The sequence below is a fragment of the Catharus ustulatus genome, chromosome 12 (assembly GCF_009819885.2).
Source record: "Catharus ustulatus isolate bCatUst1 chromosome 12, bCatUst1.pri.v2, whole genome shotgun sequence".
Classification (NCBI taxonomy): Eukaryota; Metazoa; Chordata; class Aves; order Passeriformes; family Turdidae; genus Catharus; species Catharus ustulatus.
The window spans coordinates 19189752-19201285 of NC_046232.1; the positions used below are offsets into that span (position 1 = coordinate 19189752).

At 41.3% G+C, this 11534-nt stretch overlaps 1 long non-coding RNA gene across 1 annotated transcript; it reads left to right on the forward strand.

The window, feature by feature from the left end:
* The first annotated feature begins 74 nt into the window (after positions 1-74).
* On the forward strand, positions 75-6214 carry LOC117001749. The gene is made up of 3 exons (XR_004419118.1): positions 75-143; positions 587-712; positions 6070-6214. It is a non-coding gene; the product is annotated as an uncharacterized LOC117001749 (long non-coding RNA).
* The last annotated feature ends 5320 nt before the right edge of the window (positions 6215-11534 follow it).

Consider the following 11534-nt stretch of genomic DNA (forward strand, 5'->3'; position numbering starts at 1 on the left):
CTAAGATTAGTGCAGCGTGTCAAGATGTTGCTGAGCGCAACAGAACGAGTCCTGTACCCACACAGAAATAAATACTACTGTTCTGGCACCTTGTCCACTGCAACCCCGAGTTTCCAAATTTTATACCAAAGTGCTGTTTAGGGGTAGGTTCCAACCATACAATTTTGAATTTGAATTCAGGCTTACCTCAGTTTTTGTCTTGAGAGTTTAGATGTGGCTCGTTATGAAAGACATAAAATTCATATGAAGTTCTGAATTTGTAAGTACTGTGAATTTATCAAATTACTCTGTTCAGACCTACTCGCTTGGTTTACTTCATCTCTCTGAAAATCTGACCAAATAGGAGAATATAAAAGCAAAAAACTATGAAATAACAGTTTTCCCCTACACGCTTTTATTAAATTATTCATAGCAGAAATGCTGCTCCTCATACCCCACCCTTGTAGGAAATGTGGTGGCTGACACAAATCGGTGTGTACCTGGGCAGGAGCACCCATGTGCAAGCCTGCACATGCAGGCACAGCTCTGTGCTGCCAGGGTTGGTATTTGGGAGCTGAGTCTGTCTTGTTTTGTTTTTTCTCAACAGGCAGCAAACCGAGTAAGGAATGTGTCAGGGATTTAGAGAACGTTGCCCATTGCTTGTGTTCCTTCGTGAAAAGCATTTCTAGCCACACCCATAAAGAAGTTGTCTCTCCTGACAATACACAGTGGGGTAAGTGAGATACCAAGAACATAGAATGTCACTGTTCACTCCAGCAAGATGCTCTGTGTTCAGTAGTGTGTCCTTAAATTATCTGGTGTGCTGGTAGAGACTTTCTAAATCAATTTCCTATATATTTTAATCCTGGAAATGCTTCTCAAATAAATAGCAATGCTGGTCCATCTGCTGGCTAGTGTTAGTAATTTTTGATATGCAAACTGTTCTGTGCTCTCTGCCCTTGCTCATTTTTCAGGTAGGCATAAATTTTAGGCTTCAGTTTAACATCCAAGATTAATGGGTCTGTTCCTGCTTCTAAGAGTATTGTTACAGCTGCCTGTATACTGAGCAAAATCCCTGAACTGATGTATGAATAGCTGGCTTTGCAGGCTTTAAGTTCATAACCATTAAAATATTCTGGACTATTTCTAATAGAAACTCATTTTAGAGAAACAGAATTCTTAAATATTCTCTGGCAGTTTTCATACTTTTCAGCTCTTTTACAAGTAAAACATTATGTAGATGTCTGTGTTTTGCTGTTAATTTGTTTCCCTCCCCCATTTCTGTCCTTCTAGGACTATCTGCATTTAATTACACGTTGTCTCAATGTCAACAAATTGCGGTCAGGGATGGGGTTCTCTCTCTGCACGGTCTGATATGAACACCAAAGTAGTTTCTGCCCCACACTGCTATCACAGCTAACAGTGCTTATCTCTGTCCTGTCTTTCTTGTTCTTACATCTCCCCCTCCTTCCCACCCTGCTCCATCAAGCCTCTGCCGCATTCTCTCCCTGACCTACCTGCTGCTCGTGCTCTTGGCTGTGGCACACTTTCTTCCCCACCAGCACATTTAATTGCAATGTTCCATTTCATTATTAGCTTGTCACCACCTTTATCAAGTCACCTTTCCTAACAGATCTCACTGCGAAGCTTTCGTCATCAATTTTCCACTTTAAGGCTCTTCTAGAGCCACGTGCGGAAGGGCCTATGAAAAATCGTGACTGTAGTTCTGTATTTATTGGTGAATAAAGAGCAGCATCAGTGAATAGTGCTACTGTACAGGCAGAGACAGATTTACTGTGTGCCCAGCTCCTGCCAGGCTCATTGCACAGAGATGTGTCTATGTGTCACTCAGACAAAGCCTTTCCCTTCCCTGGCGTTTTCGGGATCTCTGAGCAAGGATCTCTACTCGCACATGAAGACCTGAGCCCAAGATCATTAAGTCACTGAAATCTACTTATTAATTCCAGTCAGTGTTGGATCAGATTCTTGTTGTGCATAGTGAGCTAATTACCCCAGGTAACAACTGCGTGTAGTGCAGGTGGGCAGGCACCAGGCACGCTTAATGTGGGATTCTGCTGCCTCTCGAGTGCAGGGTGGAGCCCTGGCAGCCAGATTTAGCCTCCCCCGTAGTGCAGCCAGAGAGACACGCAGGCTTTCTACGGACCAGCAACCACAGAACGATTTTTTTCCATGTTACAACCCCAAATTTCTAGCTTGTGGCACTGAAGTAATTTTCAAAGTCTGGTTTAGCTTATTTTAAGTGCATTTTACACATGGGTAAACTCATGCAAGGCAGAGGACAAGTGGCAGATGGTCAGTGACAGTGCCAGGAATAGAATGGAGAACTCTGATGTCCCAGGACATGATTTTAAGAAACTTTGTCCCAGGATTATGAGCTTGACAATTTATAATTCATGGGACTTCAGAAGTGCTTTAAGGAAAAAAAAAAAAAATGCAGCTATCACTATTCCCAGTTTTTCCTGGCAGAGACTGGCTTTATAAACAAAACAATTTTAGCTCAGTTTCTTAAGTGTGCAATTTGGGACTTAATCTGTTCATTTTCTCACCAGTTTTATGCCTTTTGAATTCACTTGGCTGTGCTGTGTGCACTGCTCATTTACCTCTACAGGGGAAGGATGAACCTCCAAGAGAACCCAACAGAATACCTTTCAAATAGACCTATCTGTAACCTTGGTAAAAATAACTATGGAGATAATGATACTGGATAATTATAAACTCCATAACTGGCAAAACAAGGCTGTGCATTTCAGAAGATGAATTGCCTTAGCCTGTCCAGTAACCCACTTTACGGTGCAGTAATGGATCTGCATCCGGAGGGTTATGCAATGAAATGGAGCCTTTGGCAAGCTGGAATCACACTGGAAACAAAGCAACATCTTCATGGGTTTTTTCAAGCATGTATGTTTGTAAATCTGGGATTTATCCCTTTTGACATAAAGAGACCGTCCCTGCTTGGAATGATTAAATTCTAGGACAGATTATGAAATAATAAAGCATTTAAATATTATGGTGCAGCAGTACAACAGCGCAGTCACCCTTTTACTGTTTCAAGTGTAGTGTCTCTGAAAAGCTTTTTGCACTCCAGAGAAACTTCTGACTATACATTATAAAAGAGGAAATAAAATATATGTGTGTATATTAAAAAAAAAAAAAGATTTCTCAGAACTTTCTCTAGGTAGTTACTGAAGCAGCTAAAAATAAGGGGAAATTAAGCAAATACAGGCCCTGATCCAAAAACCAATGAACTCAGCAGAGGCCTTGAGTCTCATGTGTCATGAATTACAATTCACAAATGCAAGAATGTTAGTGTATATGTGTATGGATAAAGTCTAATTGTCTAGTAGCAGTATATAGGCATTCCACTTGGATAAAATGAGGAGATTTTTTTCTCCAGCAGGTAGAGTTTCTCAGCAAGCATGTATTGCCAATATTTATGGGAGAGTTGTGGTCCCAAAAGTACAGAAATGCTGGGAAACAAAAAGGAAAGAAAATGTACCCAAGGAGGAGATCCAGCTTCTTCCAAGTCATTTCTATAAATAAAAATCTGATGCAAACTCATTATCATTTCCCTTTCCAGCCCCGATTTGCTTCCTCAAGATTTCAGAATGTGCATCTGAGGACTTGGGCTGCGCGTCGTAAAGTTTCCCTCGGCAACTGCTAAAATTATTCCCAAGGCACTGCAGCATGGCAGCAGCTATCAGCTTTGGATTGGTGAGAGAGGTGTTAGTCAGGGAAAAACCAGTGAAGTTGTGCTTGGCTGAGGGCTGGGCTGTCAAGCAAGCGATGCCATCCGTACCTCTTGTCCTGTCCTTAGGGGGCAATCAGCGCGTACAGCTGGAGCACATTTCTGGAATGGCTCTTCCATAGACACTGGATGCTCCCAGACAAATATTTGCAGCCCATTTTGTGAGCAAGGGACAGCAGAAGGGTTGCTTGAGGATGGCCCAAATCCTAATGCATCTACCAAAGCCAGCTTGCTGTCTGTGCCAGCACTAACCTGGTTTAAGTATTGCTGTCATCAGTAATGCCAGATAACAAAAGCTGCCCTTTGTGGAGTAATATCAGGAAGGAAATTGTGCATGCAGATTCACCAGCAAAAATAACAGTCTGGGGCTGTAAATGTACACACTGATACTGCTGGTTTGTTGCTATTTTCAGCAGCTCCTGTTCCCTCAGGGATGAGAGGACTTAACTGCTATCCCTGCTGTTCATGCATCAGCCTTAAAGGTTCCATGTGGATGCCTGCTCTTTGGCCCATCTGGGGGTGATTTCTGCAAAGAGCAGTTTTCCTCTGAATCAGTATTCAATTCATCACTAGAGCCACACCACATGATACTGTGGGGCCATAGAAAACCACTTTCCTTCACTAGAGAGCTCTAGTGAAGGGTTCTTTATTATTTGCACTTTTATTCACTTTTGAGTTGTGCCCAGGCCAAGCAATTGTATTTCACGTAGCTAAACCTTCCCCACGGTTTTGCCTGACAGGAATACTTCAGGCCCTAAACTCCTGTGCAGTCCTGCTGCTTAAAGTTTTTGTATTTTGTTCTAGAGATTGCTTATGTCATAGTGGGTGAAGTATATCTATCACTTAACCACTTCTCAGGAGTACTATTAGGCTTAATTAATGTTTGTAGAACACTACTGAGATTCTCAAGAGAAGCAGCTATAGAAGTGCAAAGGATTATAATTAATTTAAAACTAATTTTTCAGTAAACTGCTAACAACACTTAAGCTGAGATTCCCCAAGTAAAAGTCATTTATTAGATTATTAGACAAAAACATTCTGAAGTCTGGGTTCCATTAACTGCTACCACTGTATGATGCATTTTGATTTTTATTATCCTTCAATACCCTTTGATATATCCAGGCACACAGTACACCTTGTTTTAGTTCAGGAAATACTGCTCAACACATGTAAGTCAAGTTAAAATAAAACTAACAAAGTAACTAAATTAATAAACTCAAAGACAATCCCCAGCATCATTTGCTTTTAGTATAATAAGTGTTTGAACCATAAAGCCTGTTATTAATATTATGGAATAATTTCCATATTTATTTATAAGGAATCTCATTTACATAAATAGTCATTATCTGGAAATAAAACCAGATCATTAAAATTCTGAAAACTGATTGAGATCAGTCAAGATGTACCAAAGAGATTTGCTGAACTCCCTGTTTGAAACTGTTCTGAGATGAAATCTCTTTTCCCAAACAAGCTGAAACAGGACTCTGCTGTGGAAATGCAAGCAGTGCTTCATGCACATGACATCACCAAACAGAGCAGTTATTTTGTACGGTGAGAAAACATTGGGTCCTCTTCTCACCAACTGCCATGGAGAGATTCCAAGGAACTGCACCTGACACATCTGCACTGGAAATCTGACCCAGATTGTAGCTGAAGTTCTCCTAACACAGATTTCTGCTTTGCTGAGATTCTACAGCACGTCAAAATACTTTTCAAAATACTAATTTCTTTCAAAATATTTTTAATGCTTACAGTATCTTCAGTATCTTCAAAGTTTTACATCTAGTCAGGGAACACTTCATGCAGAAAAAAAGAGAATAAATAACACTCTTGTGTTTCTATTTGCAAGCTGGATTGATCACTCCTCAGTTATTAGCTAGAGGGTCAGAGGTATTTAAAATGATGTCCTGCTTGTCACACAGAATGCATCTCTGGTCCTGCTGTCAGTACTTTTGCCTTTCAAGGTCCACCTCTCTATTCGATTTTTTCTAGATAGAAATAAACTCACCATTTTTAAAAAAAGCAACAACTACAGAACATATTTTAAAAAAATTTCAATTGCCCTGAGAAGTCAGAGCTGAGTCTCACCTTTTCCTGTGAGACCCCTTTGAAGTGTAAGTGTAAGCCCAGAGTAAGGCAATACACCACCACCTATGTTTGGATGATTCCTAGAGAATGGAAGTTGGCCTGAGTACTGAGTCATGAGGATTTCATCTCAATACAGATATTTTTAGTATCTGTTATTTTATCTTGGGTACTTTTAAAATCTGTATCACTGCCCAACTCCTCTCCTAATCATCTGAAATTCTTTTCCTCTGTAACAGCTTTGGAATGTGCCCTTCTATGATTACAAATACTGGCTGCATTAGACTGGGTCCCAACTGCTCATCCATCGATTGGGTTAGGTAAGAGTGCCCCTGTTTAAAGCCTCAGCAACTGCTGAGAAACCAACAAAACAGAGGAACAACATTAAATCTCATGGTGAGTCACTGTGAATATAGGTCAGCCCAGGCTCTGCCCTTTGCTGAGCTCTCAGAGGGTTGGCTCCAGGTTACCTGAAGGAGCCCCAACCTCAACAGACCCCCCAAAATTATGTTTGTGTTCCTTTGCCATACAGCACTGCCACTTCCATGGGGGACTTCAGAGCAGATGAACACTTTCTTAGCAGCTGGGCCACAACCAGGAGCTGAGAAAGGATAGGAGAGAAAATACAAACCAAATCACCTTGAGAGTAAAATACACAACCTGTTTGTTTAACCCAATTTGTGCCAAATTACATTAGAGATCCACTCAATCTCAGCCACTTGAGGCTCAAAATCAATGTGCTAAGAGCAGAAGAAGGAGGGTGATGTATCTGCTCTGATTTGTACCTGGGGGAGACCCTCTCCTGCAACAGTCAGGGGCTCTACATAATGAGGTAGGCAGAGAGAACTGTGAATTGATTATGAATTAAACTCCTTGGAAAATATATGACCAAATGTTGATGCACGGAAAGTAATTTACATAACCAAGTTTGAATTTGACTCATAGTAATAATAAATACAAAACTGCCTTAATAAATGGCAATTTTTAAAAATCACACTCTGGCTCTTGATACAAAATAAAGAATACTTCCAGTATAAATAATGAGATGGGAGGAAATGTCCTTGGCAAGTCAATTTGTTCCATGCTGCTGATGGTTCCTGTTAGTGACAAGGATTTTTTTTCAAGAAGGAAACAATGGAAAACAAATGCAAAAGCATTTACCAGAAGGCCAGGCAATGGCAGCTTTTCCAAAATGTCAAGTGTGCAGAATAGAGTCAATTTAAAAGAGAATTAATTATTTAAACTGAATTAATGTGACTACAATGAAGCCCTGTTAAACCATCTCATCCATCCTGCTTCCAACTGTGCTACCCCTTACAGTCTAAGTCTAAATACTGTGACCTCAATTTTCAAACACTTCAAACTCTCTTACCCAATCATACCAATATGTTGCTTTTTAAATATATTTACTGCATCTCTTCCAGGAACTCACCCACAGAACTGTGCTCATCTTCTCCACATTCCCATCTTACACAAATTTGACTTCTGGATCCCCTTTCTCCCTCTTTTCCTCTTTCATCTTCGTTCTTGTTGTGTTTTCCCAGATGCTCCAGGCAGTTTCTATCACTGCCATCCTTCAGATCATCCTTTGCCTGCAAGTCTGCCCTTTGCATGAAGTCCTGATATCTTAATTTCAACAACTTTCCCCCTTTGTTTTATGCATTGCCTTGTCCTTGCCTGCCTTTGGGGACAGGAAGGTGACTGAGTTTTAGGTCTCCAGCTTCCATATGGAAGCTCATTTTCTCCAAAGAATGTCCACACCTACTTCTCCTGGAGCCATCTGTCCCAAAGGGCTTCAGTTCCTCCAGGACTATGGGCCATGGTGTAATTCACTGGATATCACCCCTAGAAGGAATACTCTGTGCCCACAGAGTTCCAGGTCAACACGAATTTGCTATCAACAATTTAAAAGTGCAATAATGGTTACTGAGAGCTCTTTTTGCTGGCTAGTGTTACATGAAATGTGGCAAACACCAGCAGAGCCACTCTTCCTCTTTGTATCCCACAGGAATATGTGTAACCACGTCTACCAGTGATAAGTCAAAGCTGTCACTTTTGGTTTCCAGTTTCAACATGGGCAAAGGAACCACTCCAAATCCATCCTTTTCTGCTGCCCTTTAAAGCAAAACATCTGGGCGAGAATTTACATAAAATAAATTTTTTTATTTCTTCTATTTCATGGAGAAAAAGAACTCTCATCTGATAAGTAATGAACTTATTTGCCCTGGGTCATGACTGTATTGGGAGTGCATATTAATTTAAATGCATCAGTGTAAAAATCAGTCTCATTAAACTATCTTAAAGCTCTAGAATAGATGGAGCACTGCATCAACACTTGCATGTAGTCATTCATATTAAAGTTATAATTTATAGGAACTCATGATTAATATAAACGGGAACTAAAACTGAGGTGAGGTGCAGGAAAAAGGATTAGTGGCAGTGATATTTAAATTGACAGTTAAAAACTTTTCTGGAGCATTTACAAGGCCTTGGAGAAATCCAGTCGTTGGAAATACAATTTTTTATTGCACTGTGTACTAGAAACAATGTATGAAACATGAGCACACCCAGGCCAAATGAATATCTTCACTGCAGAAATATATTTCTGAAGTTATTTTATACACTGTCATTTTCATGTTGTGCAAGGGGAAGGACTGATACACATATGGAAAATTTTGAGCAAGTTCTTAGAAACCATAATATTTTCTTGATCATTCATAAATACATAAAGAACTCTGCAGCGTATCACTATTGCACAGCTTGTAGGAGATCTCCATAGCTACCCTTGGCACAACAAGCACAAAACCCAAGTGCCTTTGCAGGGCTGATAAGCAGACAGGAAGCAAGTGAACATCTGCTACAGCTTTAGATGGTTTTGCCTTCAGCAGCCACTGAAAAACGTCAGGCTCTGCATTCCACGTCCTGCTGGCTTGGCCTTTGACACCACCAGCTGTTGGACAGGAGAAGTCAAATGTTCTACCTACAGAAAGGGAGGTGCATTATTTTCTAAAGGACCACTGGGATGTTTAATGGCATCTTTTCCTTTCCATTCTCTGAGGACTGGAAACTCTGGATAGCAGAATCTGCACATGGAGTTACTTCCTCAAAGTCAACCACTTCCTATTTAACTATTATTTTTTTTCTAATGCTCTGTTTTCCTTTCCAAACCTGCTTTGTTTTGTCCGGTTTTGTTTTGTCCTGTTTTAAGCACCAAAAACAATTGCCCCCTATACTGAATAGTAATTATATTCATCCTAATCATTGTAAGGAAGCCATGTGCTTCCCTGGATCAGGGCTGGGGCTTCTAGCCCAGGCAATCTGTCTTCTTGGAGCATAACAGCATTTCTATAGCATGGACAGCCAAGGAACAGAGTTACATAAAATAAATATCAAACAATTTATTGCAAACCCTTTCTTTGTTTAAAGAAAGAGCTGTTGAACATGATGTTTTATAAAGGAGCTCAGCCAAATAATGCAGATTCTCTGCTTGTGTGTGGAGAGAAAATCTCTGCTCCAGATACTTCAGCAGTTCTCCACCACCATGGTATGTTCATTTGCATGGAAAACTACTAACAGGGAACAACTGACAGCAGCATATTTTTAGGATATTGAGGCCCAAGCATCTTTATGTACTTCCTCTGAGATTGTAATTTTGTCTAGGAGATTGCAACAGTCGTGACGAAATCGGATTTAGCCATGTATGGTAGATCCTATGGCTCTGACACAATGAGATGAAAAGGGGCTCAGAGTAACAACTAGAAAGAGGAAGACACTACTCCAGAGTTATGTAAGTGTAACTGAGAAGAGAATCTTGCCCAGAAATTCTGTTTTGTGCTTTGGAGTTCTATACTTTTTTTTATATGTTCTATTCTTAAACTGCAGATGGATGCTGTTTTGCCAGAAAATAAATGAAACACAAAGATGACTTCAAATATGTGGAGAAGTCATGTTGCCACTCAAAATACAGAAGCATCAAGTAACTGCCCTAGTGAGATCATAAAGCAGAGTGATCAAAGAAGAAAATACAGGACTCTCACTCCATTCCTAATACAAGCTATTTCTCTTTTTAGGAACAGGAGCCTACCTGGCACAGAGATGTTCCCATATTCTACAAATACAGTAGCTGAGTGTGAGGTGACTACTTTGCCAGTATTTAGTTAAGTATAGCAATAGTCATAAAGACAGTGAATTTAACCCTTGAGACTGTCAAATTACTAACTCAGGTTATTATTGTATAATGGAATCATAGAACCCCACAATGGATTGGGTTGGAAGGGACCTTAAAAATCATCCAGATCCAACCCCCTATCTTTCATTATCCCAGGTAGCTCCATGCCTCATCCAGCCTGGCCTTGGCCTCCCAGGGATCCAAGGGCAGCCACAGCTTCTCTGGGCACCCTGTGCCAGGGTCTCACCATCCTCACAGGGAACAATTCCTTCCCTATATCCCATCCATCCCTGCCCTCTGGCAGTGGGAAGCCATTCCCTCTTGTCCTCTCCCTCCAGGTTCTTGTCCAAAGTCCTTCTCCAGCTCTCTTGGAGACCCTTCAGACATTGGAAGGGTATCTAAGGTCTCCCCAGAGCCTTTTCTTCTCCAAACTGAGCATCCCCATCTCTCCCAGCCTGGCTCCAGAGCAGAGGGGATTCAGCCTTTGCAGCATCTCTGTGGCCTCCTCTGGACTTGCTCCAGCAGCCCCAAATCCTTCTGCTGTTGTTCCCCAGGGCTGGAGGCAGCTCTGCAGGTGGGGTCTCACCTGAGAAGGGCAGAATTCCCCCTCACCTGCAGCCCTCACTGTGGGATGAACCCAGGATACAGTGCCCTTCTGGGCTGCTCTCTCTGCTTTTTACCTTCTGCAGTTCACAGGGAACCAAATTTTTTAAACTATATTAATATTAGAATAATTAAATAGCTGTCTTGAACTGTGTGCATATTGCATTTAACCAGCTTGAAAGCAAGCCAAAACTTAAAGCAATTTTTAGAAGAATTGTAGAATCAATACATCAATTCCTATTAATTTGGTGTCAGAGGAAACAAATGTACCTGTCTGAAATGTGTGCATTCCCTGCAGAGAAGTACTAAAATAAGCATCTTCTGTCTCCCTGACTTTCCTGTGCTCTCCAAACGTCAGAAACCAGAATGAGGGAAACCCAGACTGGCTGCAAAATACAACAAAACCACTTTTATCAACCCAGTGTCCTGGACAAGTTATGCACAAACTGCCACATTGAAGCCATCCCAAGCTCTACCCCATCCCCTGCACTGAGTTCCTTATTTCTCCCCTGATGCTCCAGTCCCTCCCAATTACATCTCCATTCCAGGGATGAGAATATCTAGGCAAGCTGAGGTGAAATTCCATTCAGTCTGTCCCAGCCATAAGCTGTAATTCTGCTCAGCAGTGAGACAATATTAGTGACTAATCCCATTCAAGAGTGCATGTTAAACCAGCCAAGGTTCTGGATCAATCCCAGATAAATCCTCCATAAAATATGCTGTGCTGCAAGCATCTTGCACATCTTGCTCACTGCACAGCTGGCTGCTGAGCAAATTCTTGTCTCAGGAGGTTTGCTCAAGCTCATGAAACATATTTTTAGCATCCCTAAGGTGTGAGAACTCCCAGAGCTGAGAATGCAACCTGGCTGACAGCAGGTTTCCAGAGGAAGGAGCAGGAAAGAGGCGATGGGTGATGAGATTACCCCCCACAGA